We start from the raw sequence: 27,623 nt of genomic DNA on the forward strand, positions 1-27,623 counted from the left end.
ATATGCAGTATTCCAAAAGTGGCCTCACCAATGTCCTGCACAGCTGCAACTCTTGCCCCACTGAAACGTTCTTCCCTCTATCTCATAACACTTGTGCATATATGTCCTGATATAGGTATTTAAAAGACTTCGTATAAATTTATACAGGGAACACTGGAGAAATACTGGAGAAACTCATTAGGTTTAGCAGCATTTCTGAGGAAGAATCATACCAGCCTCAAAACATTAACTCTATTTCTCTTTCCAAAGATGCCGCTAGATCATCTGTGTTTCTCCAGCATTCCCTGTGTTTGTTTCAGATTTCTACCAACTGTAGAATTTTGCCATTGTTCATATGAATTTAATTTTGGTATAGCTTTCTTCATGTAGCTGGGGAGTAACTGCTCGAAACCACAGAAACATATTTCAGAAATCCTGTTGTCTGAATGTTACTGACATCATGGGAAATAAGGGAAAATGTATAATACAAATTCAAATCATCCTTTCATACCACTGAGGAGTATAATCAAATTCACTGTCCTCTTGGGCATGTTAGGCCTTTAAGTAAAAAACATTAAAGATGGTATTGCAATGCTCATATGGATACATTTAGTTATGATCTGAGAGTTTTCATTTTTGGAAATGTTAACATTTTCTTTAAACTCTTTTCTTGATAGTTGAAATTTTCAGTTACTAGGGAATGAATATTTAACAGAGTGTTCTGATGAAATCTGACAAATTTGCTGCATGATGCCATCCAATGGACAGATCCTACAACTGCATGCGGTCCAAATCCAAACATATAAAATAACGGCAGTGCATAAACTTTAAGTGGTTCTATAAGAGGTAAAATATGGCGCAGGGCCAAATGTTTAAAATGGCAAAGCAATATCCCTGTGCCACCAATAGTATTTATAATCAACATGACATAACTACTTTAAACAATATATACATATAGCTTTCATTTTGAGCATACGTTTTTATAAATACAAAAGGAAAATTCTGCAGATGCCGAAAACCTAAACTAAACACAGAAAATGAGAAATACTTAGCTGGTCTGGCAACATCAGTACAGAGAAAAACTTCTGATGAAAGGTCATTGACTTGAAATGTTAAATCTGTTTCTCTCTCAAGAGATACTAGTACTTTTAGAATTGTCTGTTTTTTAAAATTGAAATTAGTTTATAATTAATAAGGGAAACAATCAAGAAAATAAAAGAAATTGTGGGCAAAGCATTCCATTCTTGTTACAATTCATAAACATAAAATGGAAATTAGAAATTAAAAGCACAGAGTCATAGAGTCATACAGTGTAGAAACTCTTCCATGCCGACGAGGTTTCCTCAACTGAACTAGTCCCATTTGCCTGCATTTGGTCCATATCCCAAACCATTCCTATTCATGAATAGGAGAAAGTGAGGACTGCAGATGCTGGAGATCAGAGTTGAAAATGTGTTGCTGGAAAAGCGCAGCAGGTTAGGCAGCATCCAAGGAACAGGAGAATCGACGTTTCGGGCATAATCCCTTCCTCAGGAATGAGGAAAATGTGTCCAGCAGGCTAAGATAAAAGGTAGGGAGGAGGGACTTGGGGGAGGGGCGTTGGAAATGCGATAGGTGGAAGGAGGTCAAGGTGAGGATGATAGGCCGGAGTGGGGTGTGGGCGGAGAGGTCAGGAAGAAGATTGCAGGTTAGGAAGGAGGTGCTGAGTTTGAGGGATTTGACTGAGACAAGGTGGGGGGAGGGGAAATGAGGAAACTGGAGAAATCTGAGTTCATCCCTTGTGGTTGGAGGGTTCCTAGGCAGAAGATGAGGCGCTCTTCCTCCAACTGTCGTGTTGCTATGGTCTGGCGATGGAGGAGTCCAAGGACCTGCATGTCCTTGGTGGAGTGGGAGGGGGAGTTGAAGTGTTGAGCTATGGGGTGGTTGGATTGGTTGGTCCGGGTGTCCCAGAGGTGTCCTCTGAAACGTTCCGCAAGTAGGCGGCCTGTCTCCCCAATATAGAGGAGGCCACATCGGGTGCAGTGGATGCAATAGATGATGTGTGTGGAGATGCAGGTGAATTTGTGGCGGATATGGAAGTATCCCTTGGGGTCTTGGAGGGAAGTAAGGGTGGAGGTGTGGGCGCACGTTTTGCATTTCTTGTGCTTTTCCAGCAACACATTTTCAGCGCTATTCATGAGAGGTCATGTTGTAATGGGACCCACCTCTACCATTTCCTCAGCCAGCTCCTTCCATATATACAGCACCCTCTGTATGAAAACGTTGTCCCTCAGGTCCCTTTTAAATCTTTCCTCTCTCACCTTTAACCTATGCCCTCTAGTTTTGGACTTCCCTGCCCTGGGGATAGATGTAATAGAATGTTCTATAAAAATGTAATTCAGAAAGGAAAACATATCTATACAGCACATTACATCTTGCATGCATGTTTCAAAGTATTTCTGTGCAACCAAATACATTACAATGCAATAATACTGTCTCAGCTCTTAATGTACCCCCAATTTTACCCTTAGGCAAAATGTTGAAGCAAGGAAAATTAGAAGAATTGCCTGCTTGCCTTTGAATTGTTTTTCAAACAATCTACCCCTCTTGGTGTATGCAGTTAAATATTACATAGGTTAGCTCTGGCTGTCTGAGTTGGATTAAAGCATTCCATCCCCTGACTGTACCCTCTGATTTGGAAATTGTTCATATGACTGACAGATGAAATTTCAAATTACAATAGCATACATGTATATTTGCCAGATAAGCCAGTTCCTTTTTTGGCAATTACTAGATGAAGTTAGTACTTTCAGTAAAGCAATGAAATACCACCAAAAATCTCTGATAATGAAATGACACTGATTATTGGACCATTTGGTTTGTAATGATGAAGAACATTAATTTTAAAGCATTTATTAACTAAGTCGCTGCAGTGATATGAATAAACCAGTAATAACCTAGCTGGTATTAACAAATAAAGACACTAAGGTACTTCAGAAAGGAAAATATGTTTATTCACAAAAGGAGAAATTAAGAAAAAAAATCAGTTATGAATTTTGACATTAATTTTAAAAGCGAACAGTCAGAGGTGTTTAGTGCTGAAGAAAGAAGGACCCAAGAAGTAATTAAGGAACATTACAGAGGCAGGTTGAAGTTTGGGAAGGTGGTGGTGAGACCAGAATGAGAAAAGGAACAGAAGAATTGAATTACTGTAGGATAATTCAGAGAGAATGGAGTGAGGCCATTGTTGCACGTACAGATGATAACATGGATTTTTAACTTAACAATTTGTTGGTCTAGCAGCCCTTGAAATTCATGAACGAAGGCAACAGGTCCAGAGCAGATGTCATCTCTCTGGTCTGCACTCTTCTCTGGAACATCTGGACAACAAGGATACCTACATCAGGCTCCTGCCAATTGACTACAGCTTTACTGTTAACACCATAATGCCAAATAACCTCATCTCCAAGCTCCTAGACTTAGGTCCCTGCTCTCCCCTCTGTAACTAGTTTCTCAACATCATGACCAGCAGACCACAGTCAGTAAGGATAGGCGACAACACCTCCTCCACAATAATCCTTAACAGAGGTGCCCCGCAAGGCTGCACATTCAGCCCCCCTGTTATATTCCTTATACACACACAACTGTGTGGCCAAATTCCATACCAACTCATTGACAAGTTTGCCAATGACACCACATTGTACGTTGGATCTCAAACAACGATGAGACGAAGTGCAAGAAGGAGATAGAGTGCTTAGCAACATAATGTAAAGACAACAATCACTCCGTCAATATTAGCAAAACGAAGGAGCTGGTCATTGACTTCAGGAAGCGGAGTGGAGAGCTCACCCTGTTTGCATCAATGGTGCTGAGGTGGAGATGGTCGACAGATTCAAGTTCCTGAGAGTGACGATCACCAACAATCTGTCCTGGTCCAGCCATGTTGACACTATGGTCAAGAAAGCACAACAATGACTCCACTTCCTCAGAAGGCTAAGGAAATTCGGCATACCAAAAGAGATTCTTACCAATTTTTATAGATGTCCCATAAAAAGCATTCTAAGTGGATGCATCCTACATGGTATGGCAACTGCTCTTCTCAAGACTGCAAGAAACTACAGTGAATTGTGAACATAGCTCAGTCCATCACACAAACCAGCCTTAGATCCATTAACTTCATCTATATTTCCTGCTGCATCAGGAAAGTAATCAACATAACCTAAGAACCCTCCCACCCTGGTTATCCACTGTTCCACCCTCTTCTGTCTAGGGAGAAGATATACGCATACAAACAGATTCAAGACAGATGCTATCAGACTTTTGAATGGACCTTTTAAACATGAATGTTGATCTCTCTCTGCACCTTCGCAGCAGCTGTAATGCTGCATCCTGCACTCTGTTCTGTTCCCATTATGCACTTACATAGTACAGTCTCCCTGTAAAGCATGTAAGACAACACTTTTCACTGTACTGTGGTCCACATAGCTGTAATAAATCAAATGAAATGAAATGAAATCAAGTGAAGACCTGGTTAGTGAATAAGCAGAGCAGAGTATTGATTGAGATCACCGTCTCAGAACTTTGGGTGGTTCAGTGATTGTGCAAGTTACAAATAGTGGAGTAGTGACATTTAGAGGTGCTTAAGGTAGGCATAAGTAATTTAACTTTGAACATTAGAGTTTGGATTGAGAAGGGTAGTATTTACAGATGAAGAATTTAGTTGACTTGATAATGGATAGGCTATAGTGTTCACAATTCGGATCAAAGTTGAACCATATACTAAGGTTGAACATGCGTTATAATGGTGGCCTAAAAGGGATATAATTTTGAGTGAGTGGTTTGTGATGGGGACTAAAGATGGTGGCATAATTCTTCCTGTCTGGGGAAGTTGTGTCTGGATGTTGAAAAGGAAACCTCACACTGAGACAAGAAAAGTATTGTATACCATTATTGTGCACATAAAGTCTGCCTATTGTCTTTACCATGCAGGCCAGATAGACTTCACATTTTATTCTTGGCATCCCTGGGTTCGGAAGGTCAAAACTATGACATCACTAAAAAGTACATGGTCGGACTGAGTTCAACTATACCCTCCTCCCTTGGTTGAATAACCTGACAGCTCTCAACTTCTATCTTTAAGTGTTAAGAGTGGGCACATAGATTTATGGTTTGAAAACCTAATTTTGAGTGTGTGGAATTATTTCTGAACGAATCAATGTTTTCAGAAGTAGTATTCTGTACAAAATATTTGGAGTCTGTTTGCAACTGAGTATTTCTTTTCTAGGAAACTGAAGGGTTAAGTTCCATTTCCCAAAAGTTAGCTCTCATCTTGGAACTTTCAACAGATCCTCAATTACAGTTAGGGCGGAGTTGCCCTTTAAAGTCTGAATGCCTCTCGGTAAAATGACTAATCTCTCCCTGTAGAAAACAGATGCCTCAAAAATGCTTCTAAATGTCATAATGGACCAAAGTTTGCCTGTCTTTAACATCTCTTTCTTATTTCCATTTGACTCTTGTACCTCAAATTCTTCTTAATTGAAATCAGCTGTGTATCAAGTTGCGGGCCTACTTGCACAGTTGGATGAGGCTGTACGGGAGCTGCCTGAACTGTTGCCCAAATGTATTGTGGGGCCTGCTGTGTTTAAGTATTAATTAGCTGAAATTCAGTAATTTAAAAAAATGTTTATGGGGACAGTATTGCTCCTCTTGCTCTTAAGGAAGTGTGTTTTGGGGATAAAAAAAGACAAAAAGTCTCAATGGTGCATCAAGAAGTATGACAATTATGTTACGTTGTTTGCTAATGGTTTTGTGATATGTACCTTAGGTTTATAGAAGGTTTTGTGTAGAATGAGACTATTGCACTCATTGCAGCTTGACCCCATCTAGTCTGATGACCTTTATGGTGCCCGTTAGTGAAGATACCTTTTTCCTATTAACTTTGCAAAATGACAATAACTCTTTAATAAAATTCTAACATTTCCTTTCTGGTTGATGTTCTGAATACTTTTTTCTTGTATTTTTCCTATGAGCCATAAAGTTTTGTAATATTTTTGCTTAGAGCACACTGCCAGTCATTTTACATCTCTACGAATGGAGGCACCTGGAATGCCTTCACATTGACAGTATGCTGGAAACAAGTTCAATTGAGGTTTCCAAGGGGGAATCAGACTGTTATTTGAAAAGGAACAATATGCAGGGTTATAGGGAGAAAGCTGTGGAATGACATATAATGAAGTCTCATTCAGTGAGCTGGTGCTGACATGATAGATCGAATGGCTGCTTGTGCTGAAATGATTCTGAAAATCAAATTGTCTGTCTTTTTGGAACACCTTGGATCAATGTAGAATTTCAGTTAATGCTAATTCAGTGTCAGAATCAAAGACAGATTTTTGAATGTTGTCCTTACAAGATCGCACAACCGGTTCCAGCAAGTGTAGATGAATAAAGGTGTAAGAACCTAAATATCTATATATAGAAATGTATTTTCTCGTTAAATAATCAAATATAAATGAATCTTGGATCCTCATTGAAAAGTATTCGTTATTAGAGTTAATAATTCATATGGCAGTTCTATTTTGGTTTTAAACAGGCCTGTAATAGTGAGAGTTTTTAAAGGCTTCAAATGGACTGTGGAATAATGTGGAGCCTTACCACAACTTAAAGATAATAATCATTAGCTGCTTGTGGAATGGAATGATTTACATGCCAGATGACGTCATTAAGCTTGTGTCACATACTGTTCCTGCCAGTAACAAGCCAACGTCTTCAATTATTCAATTGTTAACATGTGGTACTTGAACCATTTGTTGAGTAGATCCAGAGGTTTGTGGTGTTTTCAACCCAATGTAGGAGAAAAGCAGAGCTCCCAGGCAATGATACCACAGCAGTGTGAGAGAGGAGAGAATAAGGGCTGGTTGTAATATGGCTTCCTTATCAGACTTAATTGATAAATGATAGTGATTTAGATAAAAGTAATGTTGAAATGATGATCGTCGCGTAATTCTGTAAAATATGTTTGTAAGGTTGTGCGATGCCATTTTGTAGAGGGAAGGGACGAACATCTTGATCTTCATGCATGTAAAGATTGGTCATGATTCTATTATTGATCAATTTAGATGTATTAAGAAGAGAATTTAGTCTTGGGAAGAGGTGGTGGGGAGTAGTAGGGGATATGATTTGTTATGCCAAGGACAGTTGTTTAACTGAACCCAGATATGGGTAATAAAGTTAATCTCTCACTAAAAGCATTAACAATTATTGAAGTGCCTGAAGGGAGACAGTTTGGACCCTGTGAGTGGAGTTCACAGTTGGTCTCGATGCAGGTTCATTGCAGTGAATGTCAGCCATTTGGCTGCTTGGGATGATCACTAATCCTTCATTGGATCTCACAAAGGGTCAAGCTGGACAGTTCATTATTGGCAGGCCCTCACCCAATCTTACTTCCTATTCTGCCAATTGCTGTGTAACGAACAAATGGGCACTTCACCACCCATTAAGCCAGCAGAGTTCCTGATGTATCCATATCCCTGCTCTTCTATCACATTTCAGTTGGGCTGAGGGATTTTATGTGACTGATGTAACAATTTGCATCTGTGAATATATTTTATTATCTTTCCAAATCAAAGGCAGTCCCTTGTACCAATTATTTTGTTTTGCCAATTAAGAACAATTTATTTTCAGCCATATATTTGGTGCACTGTGTATTTGAGCATCATGCCCCATTTTATTTTTTCCATGTCTCTGACAAAACTATATTATTGCCTTTGCATCAGTACAACCAAATGCCAGGATAAAAGCAGAATCAAAAACAACTTTAGATGAATCATGTTGATTTCTGAGTACATTAAAAACAGTGATATTCTATTATCATGTAGAGGACATCTTACATTAACTTAGATATCACACTAACGTCCAAGTACATTTAGTAGCATGCTAATGGTAATCATTCTTTGGATTAAGTTCAAAATCACATAACACCAGGCTATAGTCCAACAAGTTTATTTGGAGGCACTAGCTTTCGAAGCGCTGCTTCTTTATCAGGTCATTGTGGAGCAGAATCATATGACACAGAATTTATAGCAACAGGATTGCAGTGTCATGGAATGTAATATTAAACAAATTTAGCTTGAGTGTTTAATCTTTTAAAATGATCGTGTTAGTTTCGATCCCTTCATATGTAAATCCCAGAACTTTTTAAAAGTTACATTCTCAAGATAGCTTTTAACAATAGGTGCCATCTCAGCTCAGATAATACATTAAAGTATGAGGTTAAAGTCTGTCTATGTCCCAATGTTAGATCAGACAGATTCTATTTCTAAAGTGGGATTTACAGAATTTTACATGGACTTATGCAGTTTTTGAGCAAAATAAAATGTAATTCTCCAAATACAAATTCACCCCACAAACTTATATGGGAGACCAAGTGAGTGTGTGCGTGTGGGTGTGCGTGTCTGTGAGAGAGTGTGTGTATATTTGTGAGTGTAATGGGGTATAATTCTGTGAGAGGGTACATGTGCGGGTGTGAGTGTGTGGCATATTTGTGAGTGTATGAGAGAGAGCTTATGTATGAGACAGTGTGTGGGTGTGTAGGAGTGTGTTTGTGTGTGTGAGTTAGAGAGTGTATAGTGCAGTGAGGTCACCTCCAGTGTGACATGAACCCAAGGTCCCAGTTGAGACCATATGAAGGAACCGAAACTAATATGATCTTTCTAAAAGATGAAAGACTCGAGCTAAATTTATTTAATATTTCATACCATGACACTGCAATCCAGTTGCTATAAATTCTGTGTCATATGATTCCACTCCACAACCACCTGAAGAAGCAGCACTTCGAAGACGTATTGGACTATGACCTGGTGTTGTGTAATTTTTAACTTTGTCCATCTCAGTACAACACTGGCACCTCCAAATCATGACTTCTTTGGATTATTTTTCTATCAATCCCATGCTCCATAAGTAGCAATAGCATGACATTAATCATATTTTAGGCATTAACTGAAAAATAAAATTATTAAAAATTGACTTAACGAGGTGATAAGATACAGAAATCTGCAAAAATGGGTAAGTCCTTGTATAGTTCACAACAATGCTAAACTAACAGTAATCAGTCTTGGTACTGTATTCCTGTTTATTTCCCTCATGATCTATATTTGTCGTAACTTATAATTTTAGAAATTCCTAGACATAATTCTTGAAAGGTCTAGATGAAGCTCATGGATTTGAATGTAACTTTTCCAACACAATAATTCCGAACTCCCTGTGCACTATGCTTATATGTTCCCACACTTTCTTACAATAGAGCCAGACCAATGGTAACCTCATACTTCTCCAATTCTGCCTCAGAACTTAGTCATTTTCCCCACTTCATGTCCCAGAGAATTGGACGAGGGGGTGAGGGGAGATCTGCAAAATAGCCTAGGAGGTGAGGTGTTTCAGGGTGGTGGTGGTGGGGGTTTTCCTCTCCAACCCTCAGATCTTTGTAATTACAACTTTATCATCTCTCCTGGCAGCATTGAGAGTGTCATTATTAATTGGATAGTGAGTTGGCAGATGCAAATCAGGAGGCTGTTGATGGTAGGTTGTCATAACTGTTCCACTGCTGCGGAGTACAGGCTTGGGACCAGCTTTTCACCGCAACATTGGTGTTCTGATGCCTGCATCAAAATTCAGGGCATCATTATTAGACATTGCATTAAGATAAGTGGTTAATAGCATATGTTCTGTAAATCTTTTTTAAAGGACTGTGAAATGAGAACATAGTTCTCATGTTAATGGACAAATCTAAAATAATGCTACCAACACATGACTTGAAATTTCTGTGGAAGCTGAGAGAATCTAAATTCAATTGAGTGAAAGAATCTGGAATTTTAAAAAATGATACATTTAATGATGTTCATGAAATCACAGGATTGTTGTAAAAACTGATTTGGTTTCCTATTGTCCTTCAGTGAAAGAAATCTATCCTCCTCACTTGGCCTGATCAATGCATGACTGCAGACCCATGATCTTGGTTCATCACCTTATAGATGACTCGTAATTGATGTCTGAAATGGCCTAGCAAATATAATATCAATTATATCAAGCCACTATAGTAAAGTAAAAAAAAATGTAAGGAATGTTCATCTATGCAGCATTTTTCATGACTGCCAAATATTTCAAAGCACTTTACAGCAGATAAAGTACTATTTGAAGTGTAGTCACTGTTGTCAGTAGGAAATATAGCAGTTAATTTTCTCTCAGCAAACACACACAAACAGCGCTATGATTAAATCAGATAACTTAATCTTTCTGATTTTGATTCAGAAATAAATATTAGCCGGGGATAAGCCTCCTTTTATTCTTGAGAAGGTCTTTTGTATATGTTAGAAAAATTAAAGCATAGTTCCCTTGCTCAGTCCGCAAAGGACATCGCTAGGCCAGGATGTTCTGTACCAATGTACACTCCTTGTCTTCAATCAATTGAATTAACCTTATGTGGTATCAGTAGATACTCTTAGGCACTGGATACAAGGCTTTGGACATTTACAACATTCTGGCTTTAGACACTGAAGACTTCTTCTTCTGAACTAACAACTCCCCTAGTCAATCTATTCCAGAATATCAACCCAACATTTTGAAAGATTTTCCAGGTATGTCCTGCACACAAAAAAAAACAGGACTAATCATAAGTCTATTTTACTGGTGGTGCAGATGAAGACAATCAAAATTGGTCAATTTTCAATTATGTTTATAGGTATAAAAGGACCTATTCCTGGAACTACAGTGGATGTAGTTTTGTCTCCAGTGGATGTTTACCTGATGTGGTAATGGTTATGTTATCCTCATAGCATGTGAACCTGGATGCAGGTATTGAAGAATTCAGCAGAGATTTATTATAGCTGGCTATTACATGCAAACAGGACATTCACAGGCACGTCATTGTTTGTGCTAATATTAAGCCAGTATGTAATACAGAACAACATATTTCCAGTAGAATGGCATGCTTCAAGTGATCCCAGGGTGGTATAGTGATGAATATGTCTATGAAAAGTACACTGACTATGATGCACAATGCCTCAACCATACCCTATCTGTTTACTCTAAGTTGCTCCCAACCCGAGCTTTTCACTCTCAAACTGAATGCTAATGTCTACCATGTTATGGTCACTGTACCCTCTGTATAATTTATGTGATCCAAAATAGCCTGATGCCTAGTTGTCCAGTTTACATGAATATTAAATCACACTTGATTAGTATACAGCCTTTTTTGCATTAACTTGTTACTTCATGATTTATTCTCTGTCCTACACAAAAGTTACTATTAGACAGCCTCTGGACTACACCCTTCTGTGTTTTCATCCACTTGTTTTCTCTTGTTTCAACTGCTATGAATTCTACATCATCTGAACCAAGACCATTTCCTGCTATCATGCTTATTCCATCTCATACTAACACAACTACCCACTACGCTCACCATCATGCCTGTCCTTTTGAAAAGTCACATACCTCTGTACATTTACTTCCCAACTTTGATTTCATAGTAACCACTCTCTGTAATGGCTATATGATAGCACATTAACTGCAATTTATGCCTCTAATTCATTTATCGTGCTCCAGATATTATGCAATTTGAATAAAGAGACATTATTTTTGCTTTTTTGCTATTTTTTCCCCTTTTAATGTGCTTGCTGCAATTTTCTTATGTTTGTACACACTGTCCTTCCTGTTCCATTCGGATGTCATTATCAAAATAATGACTGTGCAATGCCACCTTATCCTTATGTAAACCTACATATCCTCCATTCCATGCACCCATCCCCTCCCCATTCATTTTAAAGCACTGCCTAGAGGCCAATGAGATATTCACCCCAATGAAATCCCTGATGTATTTTTGAGTTTGAAAGGGCACAAGATTTGGTTACCTGTGCAACAGTAAGTGCTTGTGGCTGGAGTTCACAATCATGTTTCTAAAGAAGCTCAAAAGAAGAGAGGGAAGGGAGCTGATATTTCTGTAGTTCCAGGAATAGGTCCTTCTATACCTATAAACATAATTGAAAATTGACCAGTTTTGATTGTCTTCATCTGCACCACCAGTAAAATAGACTTATCCCTGTCCCGCTGTCTTCAAAAATTGCAATCAAGCTCTTAAACAGAACCCTAATATACATAATAAAAGAACCTGTTAAAGGTTAGAATTCTAAATGTCCAGAGTTAGACATCTGTTGCAATGACAGTGGTTAACCAAGACACTAAATTCTGCACAGCTATTTTAATGCTGCTATTTTAACACTCGATTTGTCATACAGCTTAAGTAAACATTTGCACATTGTTTTTCATGTAGAACTGTAAACCTTCACAGCTCCACCATTGTCAACTGAAGATATTTTTAATACATATGGAGCCACTGTATTTTAACAGAAACTCTACTTTCCCTTAAGAAGTTTTCCTGGAGTCTTCCTGTATTGGTCTTATGGCTTTATTTATCTGAGTGAGAGACATACCTCCACAAGCAGACACTGAATCTAAAGTGAGGCAACAAAATAAAGACAGCTTATTTGATGGTGTGTTACTACATGAAGCTACATGTTACATTATTGTTGCCTTTGTTCATAAAATTATTTGCTATCTGGAAGTGTTTTACGGTACCTACAGCAAACCCCATGAGAACAACAAAGTCCATCACTGATTAGAGTAGCAGTTTATTCTGTTCTCAGGAGACCCAGGGCAGAACAGGTCAGGTAACATTTTCCTGGGCAAGCTATTAACAGGCTGCAGTATTTCCTCCCCAGTGTACACCATCTCCCATTCCATATTAGTTCCTATTGATTTATTTATTTTTCCGTGGGTTATTGAAGGAGACTTCAATTTATGCAATTCATCTTTAACAAAGTTTAGAACTTGATTTTCATCAAATGTAGTTTAATATTTGAAAAAAAATTAATGTGTGTCGGGTGTTGTATTGTGGATGCAAGTGATTCTAGAAAAATACAGTTCTTCAACAGAAATTGAACTGTTGCTTACCATCCAAAGGGATCTGAAATTAATCCATTTCATTTATGTCCTGAAATATAGCAGAAGGTTTCATGTATTTAAAAAAAAACTTGCTTTTATTACATCAAGATTCATTCTCTACAAACAGAAAGAGTATGCACAAATCTCTTATTTTGAAATTACCTGCGAGTTAGGAGCTGTCAGAGTTGACTTGTTAACCATTCAACAGCCTTTTCTCATGTAATATAAATTACTGTTATTGTTTGAAATTTGGCATTCTTATGATTGTCCTGATAAGTGCAAAACCAAAAACTTCATCAATATGTTGCTCCTTTCAGTAATATTTAAGTGCAATATTTTTACTCAAGCACTATGGTGAATGTTTTAAATGCTTTTGTCATGCACCTTCTTACAGAAAGGTGCTTGACCAAAATTGCAGATGGTACAGTTTTAATATGCAATGGGTTTGTGAACACTGACATGTTGGATTTTTGAGCATCCGTATTGTGCCTGTAAAATGGGACACAATGATTGAGCTTAGATCATGATGTGGGAATGCAATGATTGCTGCTTTTGTACTACTCACAATTGGTTGCTAAGTATTTAAACACTGTGAAAAGAAGACAGACTTGCATTTATTCAATGCCTTTCATAACCCTGGTATGTCCCAAAACATTCTGATTGCTGTGGAGAATGAGGAGAAAATTCTCAATAAAGTATTTGATTTTTATTTTCATGATTTACAAATAGTAATTAAAAACTTAGATTGAGACTTGTGAGTTTGACTTTAACTTTATGGAGTTGGATTTGTTTTGAATGAATTAAAATGTCTCTTGGTTTCTAAAGAAGCTGTTTTATTCGCAGATTGTTACCTATCGATGAGAAAAACATGGCTTTGCTATTTCTCCTTACAAGAGAATTTGCAATGCCACTTTGGGGTAATGGCCAATATCAGTCGCATGTAAGTCATTATTTGGCCAATATCATCAGCACTTAGTAAGTGGTGCCATAGCAAAGAGTCAAAGTGAGGGATGAGACATGATCGCTCCTGAAGAAGGGCTCATGCCCGAAAAGTCGATTCTCCTGCTCCTTGGATGCTGCCTGACCTGCTGCGCTTTTCCAGCAACACATTTTCAGCTCTGATCTCCAGCATCTGCAGTCCTCACTTTCTCCTATGAGACATGATAGTTAATATTCTTTTTAAGATGATAATAGAATAATATAAATAATAGACTGATGGGCTGGAGGAATGAATATTATTAGTAGTTAGAATAGCTGAAAATGTGTTGCTGGAAAAGCGCAGCAGGTCAGGCAGCATCCAAGGAACAGGCGAGTCAATGTTTCAGGCATCAGCCCTTCTTCAGGATCTGCAGTCCTCACTTTCTCCTAGTAGTTAGAATAGGAAATGCAATGTATGTGTAAATGGAGGTGTTGTTGAGGTAAAATGAGGTCCAGTGACTAGAAAAATAATGAAGAGGGATTATTGTGAGAAATGTTACAGCAACTGTGAAGAGAGAATAATTGAAGTGAGTAACATTCTTCTTATTATTACTGTGTGAGGTCAGTGATTGTTTTTCTTGTATTGGATGATGTCATTGATTTCATCTGTGACCCCTTCCCTCAAGTGGCAGATCAGTTGCTTATCGAGCTTCATGTATACACTGCAATGGTGGAGACACAATCCACTGTCTTAATCAAGGCCATTTAAAGTTATAACTGTAATGCTCTTTGTCTTGCAACCATTTCTGTGTTTCCTGCTGTCTGCTCTTTTATAGGCTGCAGGCTATTTCTAAGTGATGTCAGAGTTGCTATTTCCTGCCACTCCATCTCCTCCCTTCCCTTTATCAGACCAATGAGTCACAACCAATAAAGAAGCAGCCTGGTTCATGGTAATTAATTCCCAGTTCTCAAAATTCATATGTGCCAGTATGTACACAGGCTATTATTGACCTGAGAAGCTATCAATCTCTGTACTGTAATCTTCAGTGGATTATGAACTTGGATTCACTTGTATGCCTCAATATCTATTTTTTCTGTTTAGAATGTACAAACATAAGCAACAGTTCAGTCCTACAGACATTTCCAACGCTCCAAAGCTTTATCGAAACGCCTATTGTATTGCTTCCAATAAGGACAGTCACAAAACTATGGAAGATATCACAGATTAATCTGATGTCTTTTCAACAAAGATTAGCAATGACTTGGCCAATTTTCTCTCTTTTTGTCTCTCAAACTAATTGGTGCCCCTGCTGACGTCTTGCATGAGATTGACTAAAACAGCACAGCTCTATAATTAAGCATTCAACTTTCTGATATGTTTAACTGAGTACAGCACTGATTAATGTATTTATTAGCTAAGATTTGGAGATGCCGGTGTTGGGGTGTACAAAGTTAAAAATCACACAACACCAGGTTATAGTCCAACAGGTTTATTTGGAAGCACTAGCTTTCAGAGTGCTGCTCCTTCATCAGGTGATTGTGAAGAATTTTATTCTGGTGTTGTGTGATTTTTAACTTTACTAGCTAAGACACTGTGGGGCAGTATGTTGAGAGACTGAACACACCTTTAACGTCACAAGCAATACTGAATATTTAGAACATAGAACATTCAGCTCCAAAAGATCTGTAGTAGTGCTTTTGTCACACATAGGCCAACTCTCACCAGACTTGATTTAAGTTAACAAAAATACCCTTCTGTCCGTCTCAGCCTTATGTGTTTATCTGGCTTCTCATTAAATGTATACATTTAGCGCAGCTACTCCTTGTGTTATAGTGAGTTTCATATTACAATTTGTCTCTTGGAAAAAGCGTTTCTCCTGAATTCTCTATTAAATTAATTCATGGCAATGTTAGCAATTATAATTGCTGGGTAACACTGAACATAGTGAACTCCAACAACTAGAACTATTGTTCATAAATGTCACTATCAAAAAATGATGCTCTAGGAGTAGACAGCCAATTGTTGAAGTCATGACTCTGGAAATGTCCTTGAAACTTTGGTTGCTCAGAAAAAATCATGTGCCATTAATAGCTGAGTACAGTTGATCATCAACATTGAAAATCCTGTTGGCTGTATTTGCTTATTGCAACTGAGCAAAATTAGAGCTCGGGGAAAACTACTGGTACAATTCTAGCTTGTTGAAGCTAGCTGTTGCTGCAAGGCTGGAGCTGTACTTGTGAGCACCAGCGTACAGTTTCCAGAGGCCAGGATAGTGCCAAATCAACAAAGGAAAGCCATCGATCAGAACAAAAGTTATTGAAGCAGTCCATGATGGAAAGGCTCTTGAGAGGTACTTCCAAGATCTGATCAGCAAAGGTGAAGAATTGTAATATCCTGTGAAGTTTAATGAGATTTCATGACCTACAGTGTGATTAATGTCTGGTGAAGTCACTGAGAAATTTATGGGATCTATTTTGATCACATTTGCTATTTAACCTGTTCTGTGAAGTCTATTAAACATATTTATCACATTTAAATTCTAAGTTTCAAAATAACAGTTCTTCATGTATTGTAAATTGTATTTCTATCCTAATGTTTACAATACAGCTGATTCTTATTTGTTCAAAGCCATGGAATCTTTAGGATTTATTCTTTCAGTAAGTCCTTGGAACCTGATACTTTATCTGCATTAAGGTTACTGGTTCTCCAATAGATCTTAATATAAATTTAAGGCCACGTTTGGAATACTGCATACATTTCTGATCTCCCTGCTTGAGTAAAGATGTTGTGAAACTTGAAAGGGTTCAGAAAAGATTTACAAGGATGTTACCAGGGGTTGGAGCTTTTGAGCTATAGGGAGAGGCTGAAAAAGCAGGGGCTATTTTTCCTGAAGCGTGGAGACTGAGGGGTGACTTTACAGAAGTTTATAAAAACATGAGTGGCATGCATAGGGTGAATAGTCAAGGTCTTTTCCCCAGGGTAGGGGAGTCCAAAACTAGGGGGCACAGATTTAAAGTGACAGGGGAAAGATTTAAAAGGGACCTGAGGGGCAACTTTTTCACTCAGAGGGTGGTGCGTGTATGGAATGACCTGCCAGAGGTAGTGGTGGAGGCTGGTACAATTACAACATTTAAAAGGCATCTAGATTGGTACATGAATAGAAATGGGCTAGGTGCTGGTAGGAGACACTAGATTAATTTAGGATATTTGTTGGCATGGATGGGATGAACCAGAGGTTTTGTTTCCATCCTGTACATCTTTATGACTCGATGGTAGTTTTGGTAGTTTGATTTAGAATCATAACAGTATCAGTGTTATCCAAATCAGTAAATATCAGAGTCCTGCTGATACCTTATATTGTCAAATATTTCAATATAATCTTCAAAACAAGTCCTGTATCATAGTCCCAGCAGGACATTTGGTCTTGGATTTCTCCAGTTTGAGTATACACTGTACTCAAAAAGAATCAATTTGCTTTAAGTGTAGATTGTCAACTATCTGTGGGAGAATGATCTTATGTAGATAATTGTTAGTTCTATTGCCTATCATTCTGTCTGGCATGCTTGTTCCCTATTAAATCGACAAGTGACATGTTGGAGGTACACTCATTGTGTCTGAGGTGAAAGTCATAGATATAGTCCCAACTGTTGTCAAGCTTTGAACTTGCAAGATTCTTGGTTTCTCCCATCCTATTTATCACCACTAGTTGTGGCCTTACCTGCAATTGGAAAGGGGTGGTGTAATGGTCATGTCACTAGACCAGTAATCTGGAGTGCCAGGTCATGTTCTAAGGTAATGTTCAAGTCTCGCCATGGCAACTAAAGAATCTTGAACTTAATAAAGAGCCTAAAAATGAGGAAGCATAAACTTCCATTGGAAAAGTTTAATAACAACCAGTTATCAGTGATTGATTGCTGCAATTACCCATCTATGCACTACCGTCCTTCAGGGAAGGAAGTTTAACAGGTCCACATTAAACATAAGGTTACCGGTTCCTCATCAGATCTTAATGTAGATTTCAGGCCACGTTTAGAATAATGTATTCAGTTCTGGTCTCCCTGCTAGAGGAAAGATGTTCTGAAACTCGATGACTCTATGATCTGGACTACACTTGACTCCAGACCCACAACAATGTGGTTGATTCTTTACTGCCCTCTGAAATCAATTCAAGGGCAATTAAGGATGGGAAATCCACATCCAATGATTGAATTTAAAAAAGTATGAAACTCTTTCGTAATGTTTGAGCCTACGTCATTTCTCTCTAGGGAAAACAGTCCCTGTAATAATGTTATATTTCTTACTAAAATAACAAAACATTGTAATGTTTCAGTCAATGATGACAGTAAAACTGCAAAATATGGCAGCAATTTTATTCAGAATATCTAACAGCTTACTGTTCTAAACTTTGAAATAAAATATACTACAAGCTGTCTGACAATGTTTAAATTAGTCTATAGTATAAGCACAAGGTTCTGGCTAAATTAGATCCATTGTAAAATATGCTGAAGTAGAATTAGATTTGTATGAGAAAAAGAATTATAATGAAATAATGTCACTTTAATGGTATTATTCTGAGAATTTGATATCTAGATTCATATCTGGAGAATTTTGGTATTCAGACCTGGCAACAGTGAATGGAAAACTTCCTTGGCAGTGTGCTGGCAGCCTGCGGATATGGCCCCATGGTGGTGCCTTCATGTAATTGGTACCATAGCAAACACATCTGGAAACAATTGAGCAAGGCTTTTGCTAGCAGAATAATGCAGATGCATGGCTCAGTCCCAGAGCACAGAGCCCAGTTTGTTTGTGTAAAAAAACACAAGCCATGGGATTCCAATAATTATCCATAAATTTTTCTTTCAACTTTTGACTGACATTGAGCATTTTATGTCCAATTACTCATGTAGAGGCAGATCTTTCCTCTGAGACTGAAAAGCATGTGAGACATACGGAGAGTTGGTTTATTTGGAGGGAAGACAGAATGCATAAATGGCCTTAGCCAAGGGTGGGTGGAATTTTATCTAAATATAGGGAGATGGATTCCAATGGAGTCTAAGCTGAACTTTTCCAATGGAAGGGTATTGAGAGAAAGGAAGCAGGTATGGGATAAGAGGAATAACAATATCAGTAGCTTGCATTTGGTTTTGTTTCCATGGGAAATTATCAGCTTTATTCATGCCATATAAAAACAAATATTGATCAGGACACCATTCAAACTGGGCACCATTAAAACCCATGAAAGTAAAAATAAGCACTTATTCATAAAACACAGAGTTAAGAGAGGTTAGCAACATTCTCAGTACCTCTTCCCCGTAGAAATTCTTTCATCTCAGAGTAACAGAATTCTAACAGCACAGGAGGAGCCATTTTGTCTGTGCCGTAGGAGCAATTTGTCTTGTATCACTCCATTGCTTGCATATTCTTCCTTTTCAGGTAACAATCTAATTTTTTCTTGAATTCCACAATTGAATCTGTGGCCATCACACTTTCAGGTAGCACATTCTGGACACTAATCACTTGTTGCATGATTTTGTTTTCTTATGTCACCATTTCTTCATTTGCCAATTGCTTAAATCGGTGTCCTTACTCTTGATCCTTTCACCAATGGGATTATTTTTTCCCTACTTATTCTGTATGGACTCCTCATGATTTTGAATATCTCTATCAAATCTTCTCCTCCATTTCTTCTCCGTTGAAAGCAGTCCAAACTTCCCTATTTTATCTGTGGAACTGAAATTGTTCACCTCTGGATCCATTTTCATGAATCTTTTCGGCACTCTTTCTAATCTTTCCTAAAACGTGGCACCGAGAGCTGGACACACTGCTCCAGCTGAGGCTGAAACATTGTTCTATGCAAATTTTAACGCTAATTGCAAACAAGATTAATCGCTATTCTTCAAGCTTTAATGAACAAGCCCTGTCCAAAATATGTCTGTTGCTGCACCTGTCAGTGTGGCCTTAACTATTCCAGCACACTCCTGGCCAGCCTACTGCATAATTACTGTTTGCAAACTTGAGGCCATCCAAGCCTCTGCTGCTTGCATTCTAACTCATACTAAATCCTGTTCACCCATCACTGACCTGCATTGGATAGAAATAGTAAGGAGGAGTATGGGGAAAAATGAAGGGAATTGGCACAACATTATGATGCTTTTTTGAAGAGTTAATGCAAGCATGACGGGCCAAATAGCCAACTTCTGAACCTTAGCAATTCTAAGATCAGCTCCCGATTTAACAACATCTCTGTTTTAAAACTTTTGCCTTTATCTTCAAATTGGTTCTATGGCCTTGCCTTTCCTGTCTCTGTAACTTTGCCTTATCCCGCAATTAACAGAGCCTGCATTAAGTTTATTGTAGTTTATTGACCAGCGGCAGTCTTATTTTCTATGTTCTATTAAAATTGTTCTATGCTGTAATAAAATGAAGGCTATGTAGGTTAGTTTGATCTTAGAGTAGGATAAAAGATTGTCACAACATTGAGGGCTAAAGGGCCTGTACTGTGCTGTATTGTTCTACGTTCTATTAAATTGCTCTACCATTGTTCACCTTGCCTGCAGCTGACTAGTACCCCCAAGCTTTAGAAATTTTTCCCAAAACCTCTCTGCCATTTTACTACTCTTTCCTCTTTTAATGCAATCCTCAAATCTATCTCTCCTACCAAATTTTTGACGACCTGCCCTAATACCAACATATTACAAATTTTCACTTTGTAACTCTCCTGTGAAGCTCTTTGTTCTTTTCTGTAAATGATGCCAAGCAAAACAGAGTAGGACTTATACACTTAATGGTATGGTCATAGGGAGTGTTGCTGAACAAAGAGGAGTGCAGGTTTATGGTTCCTTGAAAGTAAAGTCGCTGGTAGATAAGATAGTGAAGAAGGCATTTGGCATGCTTTCCTTTATTGGTCCAGCATTGAGTGTAGGAGTTAGGAGGTCATGTTGTGCCTGTACAGGACATTGGTTAGGCCACTTTTGGAATATTGTGTGCAACTCTGGTATCCTTCCTATCAGAAGAATGTTGTAAAACCTGAAAGGGTTCAGAAAAGATTTACAAGGATGTTGCCAGGGTTGGAGGTTTTGAGCTATAGGGAGAGGCTGAATAGGCTGGGGCTCTTTTCCCTGGAGCTTTGGAGGCTGAGGGGTGACCTTATAGACGTTTATAAAATCATGAGGGGCATGGATAAGATAAATAGACAAGATCTTTTTTCCCTGGAGTCACTAGAGGCCATAGGTTTAGGGTGAGAGGAGAAAGATGTAAAAGAGACCTAAGGGGCAACTTTTTCATGCAGAAGGTGGTGCATGTATGGAATGAGCTCAGAAGAAGCGGTGGAGGCCAGTACAATTGCAGCATTCAAAAGGCATCTGAATGAGTATATGAATAGGAAAGGTTTAGAGATATATGAGCCAAGTGCTGGCAAATGGGACTAGATTAGGTTAGGATATCTGGTCGGCATGGACGGAATGGACTGAATGTTTCCGTGCTGTGCATCTCTATGACTTTATGACTCTTTATAAATGCAAGCTGTTTGTAGTTTCATCACAACACATGGAAGTGAAACATATAGCATTAGTGATGAATAAGGTGGAAGATATGGGTATTTTAGTTAAGTCTGAGATGTGGACAAATAGTCGGCAGGTGCAGTTTTATTTTATTTATTCACAGGATGTTGATGTTGCATGGTAGACCACAATTTATTGCCCTTGACAAGGTAGTGTAAATTATCTACTTGAACCAATGCACTCCATGACAGCAACACCTACATGGCTACTAGGAAGGGAATCCTAGGATTTTATCCCATGGCATTAGATTTCCAAGTCATGTCAAATTGGAATGACTTGGTATGTGGCTTGGAGGGGAACTTGCAGTGAATGTTGTGCCTGTTGTTCTTGTCCTTCTAGGATGTAGGGAGTCATGGGTTTGTCTAATGTAACATAAACAAAAGTGACATCAAGAACTTAGAGGTTTGAAACAGGCAGGAATAAAATGAAAATCCACAGTGAAAAGGTATCTGGTATCAAACAAAACAGATTGCTGAAGACATCGAGCCAAAATCCAGTTGATGTCACATTTGTTGAAATATTACACAATGGAGAGAGATGAATAGAATAGGTATAGGAGTAAGTAAGATTGTCACTACATTGGGTAGGAAATAGCTGAAACATTTCATGCAGTTTTATAACCAACTCTGGAAGCTGACCTGAAAATCAACAAGAACTCCTTAAATGCTAAAAGGATTAGAGAATAAGATGCAAGCATAGGATCACAAAACTTGTAATATTCTAATTGGAGAGGAGACAGATGGTCAACAGAAGTAAATGAATGAGTTTTCCAAACTCGTAAAGGTGAGTTCCCCAAAATTAAAAAATGGCAGAACAAAGGAACAGGTATAAACTGGAAACTAGTCTGGGAGTGATGTCAGAATATATTATAAAATGGATATTCTATATTTTTTAGATTGACTAATCAGGAGAGTTCACAGTGATTTAGTTTATTCCCTTTAATGTAAAATTGAGCAATTGTGTTGAAGCAAACACATCATCAACTGCAACTGCTAAGTTAGCAAGACGGCTGTGTAGATTGCACAGTTTTGAGATTTTGTTTGTTTCTATAATGCACTTCAGTAAATTATCGATTAAAATTGCACACTAATACAAAGGCAGCACAGACATAAATGGGACCAGGAGCACCTTTTTGTTTATGTAAATATCAATGGTCCAATAGTCTCAAACTTAAACACCGAATCAAAATTGAACTTGGACATGAAGGAAAGTGCTGCGTTGTTGCTCACCCTTGTAAGATGGATATCCAACATTCCGGGACATAATTCAGAGAAAGAGTTCTGCTGGTGCTTGCCAACATTCTTTAATCAACTACAACCAACAAAAGCATGTATTTATACAGTAACTTTAATCTAAAAAGGAAAGAATTGTATTTCTGAAGCACATTATATGACATCAGCATGTTCCAAAGTGTTTTACAGTCCGCGTGATTTTTTTAATGTATTGTCAATGGTGCATGTAGGAAATATGGTATCCAATTTGCTTGCAATAGAGTTTTACAAACAGCAATCCAAAATCTAGAAGAGAAACATGCTTCCAGCATTTCACTGGATTGGATGGATATAAAGAATGATGAATCAAAGAAAGATATGAAGGATGTGAACACTTGATCCAAAAGACAGGTCTGAGGAAGGTCTTAAAGGAAGGGAAAGAAATGGAAGGATTTTGGGAGGGGATTCCAGAGCATAGTGCCTAGGCAGCATAAGGCATGCCCATCAGTAATGGAGCAATGCAATGAAGAAAATTAGACACAGAAGTCTGGAAGGCTCAGTTTCAGAATCCTGGATCTAATCATGTTGGCAAACATACACTATGAGTGATGTTTCTCCGTTAAACTACAAATTAATATCTGCATTGCCAAAATATCAGTAAGCTTCCTTGGGTGGTAATTTAAACCAAGAGAAATATTCAGCCATAATCAAGGTCAGTGTGCAGCTTCATTGATAAAATCAAGTTAGTTTGCAATTTAGAAAAAATAGTCTGGTCAGAGATCAGTTAACTTCTGTTCTTTCCCACAAACTGATTATCAGGGTAGGCAACAAGGGAAGAGCAATGTGCTTCCCATACAAGCAGAAAGGAAAAAATAGGGGCTGTAATGGATGTTTGCAGTGGAATGCTTGCTAAGCTTGAAGGCAAGTAATGCATTTGGTTACCCTCTGAGCCAGAATGTGGTCTATGGTTCTAAGGTGAAGGGAAAAAATGAGAAAAGGCAATCACCAATTTAAAACAAAATGGTTTAAGAACATTTGTGTTCATTAAAATTCATGAAAATGACAACTGAGAAATCTATTGCTCACTTTCCTAGTTCCAAGCAAACTGCTACCTGCTAGATGCAAAAGGCATTTTGCTGATAATGACACAGCAATGTGACCCAACCCTAACTTTAGAATTATAGTCTCCACTTCATGTCTTGGGTAAATTTCTATTTTCCATAACAGTTATTCTGTGACCTCTCAATGAATTTATCAATTGGTGCTGAAATTGGAGCAGATTTGTTTGCTGTGTATCTGTGCACATGAGAAACTAGGCAAAAAATCTAAATCTCACATCTTAAAGGGTCTTTACATCCTAAAACAAATGACATCCATTTTTGGGCAGTATGACTGCCCTTTGAATTCGAAAAGAGCCTCTGAAATGTGCATTCTGAGATGAATCACATGTGAAACAGATTGGTTAAGATGTTGATGCATGCAGTGAATGTCTGCCAGAAGTGTACACAATTGGCAGATCTTGGCATCGTTCAGTGTGCAATGCTGCTTTGACACTTGCAGTACTTTTATTGCATTAAATACCTCAGTCAAACATTTTTCCTAATCTCACACAACTGAGGACAGTGTTCAGTGGCAGGAAGGTGCCCTAACCAGCATCACCCAGAACCTGGTTGTTATGATTCTGGATGTGTTTGGGGAGCTTTCTATATAGTTGTTTCAAGTTGCAGAAGTCCACATGCGGTGGTATGACAGGTGCTGAAGAATTCTTAATGTTTTTGCACAAAATAATTAATCCCAGGCACAAGTGTTCTGTAGACATTCCCACTGAATACTGCATGACTTAGGGACTGAGCAGAGGCCATGGCAAACAGGACAATCTCCTGGAAGAGAGAGGAAGAGTCCTCAGCAGGAGGCCAAAGTGTTGAGGGAGCAATTCCCCTACCTGAATCTCAATTGGAAATCTGGGAGACACATCTACTACAATTCTGAAACTATAACAGCAACTTCAAAGCATTGCAAGGACTTCATGGACAGTGGCTGTGAAGGTGAGAGGTGTGGATGTACTCGTTGGTGCATGTCTCCTTTCAGGTTGGAGCTAGAGATACTGGCAACCTCTCACAGTTTGCTGCTCACTCTCACATAATAAAGGTCTCTGTTCAAAAGAACCTAACTGCATTTCATTCTCTCTTGCCAGAGACAAGCTAGTGGAGCAAGAAAACAACATTGCTTTCCCAGGGTGCGGGGTGTCATTGACAGCACAAATATCACTTTACAGAGGCCACATGCCAACTCTACAACTAAAGTGGAATCAAAAGCAATTCCACTTCCTCAATGTCTGCCCCTGGTGTGAGAGAATCACTGAGGTCAATGCCCAGTAACCTGACAGCAGTTATAATGCTTTCATTCTGAAGCAGTCCATTGTGCTGTCTGTGTTTCAGCTTCTACACTAGAAAGTCCTTCAAGGATAACCCAGTAACAGGACGACAGACAGGGAAATACAATGCAATAAGTAATAGATTAGAGGTCTTTACAGAGATGTGAAATAAAAGGGCACACAATGTTCACTGGCAGAAAACACTGGAAGAAACAATGATCAACACCCTTAAAGAATCCCATCAGTGGGAACTTTTCTAACTCAGTACCACAGATAGCCATGAGTTCTAGAAGAAAGGTCATTCCAAAAGTGGATTAGCAGCACAATCAAAGCACAACAGTTTAAGTTTCAAAGGGATGGATCTTACAGTTTTTTTTGGCAATATGTGAGTCTGCTGAGTTCTGTAGAGTGATTCTCACCATGAGGCCTAGAAGGTCTTTTGCCCAGTCTTATCAAACTTGCCACATTAATTGGCATTTCAGCCCTTATGGTGTGAATCATATCTGATATCTGCTTCAACTCACCACATGGCATTCCCAGAGCAACTCAGTGCTTAGTGGAGGTCCTCCCTAAGACCAGCATTCCTACCATCTGAAATCTGTGCTGCTTCGCTGTGGAAGGAGTGAGGAGAGTTGGTACAGAAAGAGATGATAGCACCACACTTCTTTAAGAGGGACTTGGAAGATCTTGTGGATGGGGTGATGGAGAAGGAGTACCAGTAGATATACCATAACAGCATAGTAAGAGGTTGCTATTCAGGTAAGTGTTATCTCCAGGGTGAGGAGAACCTAGGCAGCTCTGCAGGAAAAGTTGATTGATTTTCTCTGCTCCACCAGGGTAAGTCTAGTACTGTGCTTTCTGCTGCCTCACACATCCAACAGTGCAACTGCACCTGTCTCCTACCAATCATTATGCATGAAACACCCCTTACTTCCCCTCATTATCCCCCCATCCTCCCACACCTCACGCTCTCTGTGCTGCCTCCTCACTTTCTCAGAACACATCCACATTTTACCCCAACACTGATAGCCACGCCCCACTTTCAGCTTATTTGTTTGGTCCTTCCATGTCAGGAGAATTCATCCCATAACATGTTAGAGCAACGTGAGACAGATGTCCCATATCCATGTTGTCACTCTTCTAAGGAAAGTATTTTTGACCTGGCAGGAGAAAGACAGAGGCCCTCCTGTGGGGATTGTGAGATATCCATGTTCTGACACCCGAGTAGTAACATTTGCTGTCCCACAGTCACACTAACCAGCATCAAACACCACTACCAACCAGTGATCTTAATGCCTTCAGCCTCTTTTGCATTATAGGTGTGTCCATCTTACACAAAGAGATCCTCCATTGCTCCATATGATAGTGTCATCATCTATGCTGCTGGACAGATCCCCAGCAGCACAGATGAGGACCTCTCAGTGTGCTTTATAAGGACACACAGTGAGTTCCAGATGCTGACGAGCTCCAAAGATGTGTGAAGGGGCAATAGGAGAGCTGTTGGCAATCAGGCACCTACTGAGCCCCCAACAGGAGATGATCCTGTGGTCTTGGCGATGAGGAATCTCATCCAGATGTATAGAGAGGATAGTACTGATGACTCCCTGAAAATCAGGTGGTGAAAGGGTACGTGCAGCCAGTGCTGGTGGATCATGACCATGCCCATCAAAAGATGAAGGTCTTTTGGAGCAAGCAGTGAGTTATACACACCAGAAAACATTGGTGTCATATTTTCCGGAAGTCTACTTTGCATAGTGCATTTAGTAAGACTGCAACCCTTGATGATTTGTACTGTTAACCAGGCATTTAACAAGCAAGGATGAGCACCTTTTGGGAACTTGCCACTGCCTAAAGAAAATCTTGCCACACTGCTTGAGCAGTGAGATGATCTCCATTCAATACAAGCATTGCTTAACATCTAGCTCAATTCTACCACTCCTCTCATCATTGCTCATTGGCACGTAAAAGCCAAGGATTTGAGGATGCTCTGGATGAATTCTTCTAAGGGGGTGTACCAGGCCCATTACAGGATTTTGGTTCACTGAATATATAGACCTACAAGGTGAATGTTGGAATGCAAATAATATGCTTTTTAAAAATCTTCATTCATGGGATGAGAGCATCGCTTAATGGCAAGAAAACTAATTTTAAACTGATGTACCCATTTTTCCAGGATCAACACAGGGGTGAAGCCAAGATTTCTCAAACATTCTTCCATTCTATTGTCAGGCACAGGAGGAGTCCAAATTTTAAAAAAGAGGGCAAATGACGGCTGTATTTTACTATAATTGCACAGAGACCACTTTGGATGTCATTCCTAATTATCACTGTACTTTATTAAGCACCGATTCAATGTTACTGTGAAACTTTTTATGCGTAAGGAGCTATGTCATGATGGCGTCAGGTCTAATAGAACTAAGACAGAGTGTAGATTTCCAGAGATGTTCTCTCTTACCATATTCTCTATTTTGAATAAATACTTAATAAAAGTTTTTGATATTCATTGACTTGAGTGTAGACTATTTTCCTTGCTCTACAAAACCAGTGCCACTTCCCAGGACAGACACTTCAGCAATCCTAATAATCTGGAAGTTTTATGGCAAGACTGATGG

The 27,623-nt window shown here is 38.8% G+C and overlaps 1 protein-coding gene across 1 annotated transcript in view; it reads left to right on the forward strand.

The window, feature by feature from the left end:
- Positions 1-27,623, forward strand: part of pde4dip (phosphodiesterase 4D interacting protein) — a 466,622-nt gene that overhangs the window by 85,164 nt on the left and 353,835 nt on the right. The gene's annotated exons all lie outside the window — the stretch shown is intronic.

This window comes from Chiloscyllium punctatum, chromosome 7 (assembly GCF_047496795.1).
Source record: "Chiloscyllium punctatum isolate Juve2018m chromosome 7, sChiPun1.3, whole genome shotgun sequence".
NCBI lineage: Eukaryota > Metazoa > Chordata > Chondrichthyes > Orectolobiformes > Hemiscylliidae > Chiloscyllium > Chiloscyllium punctatum.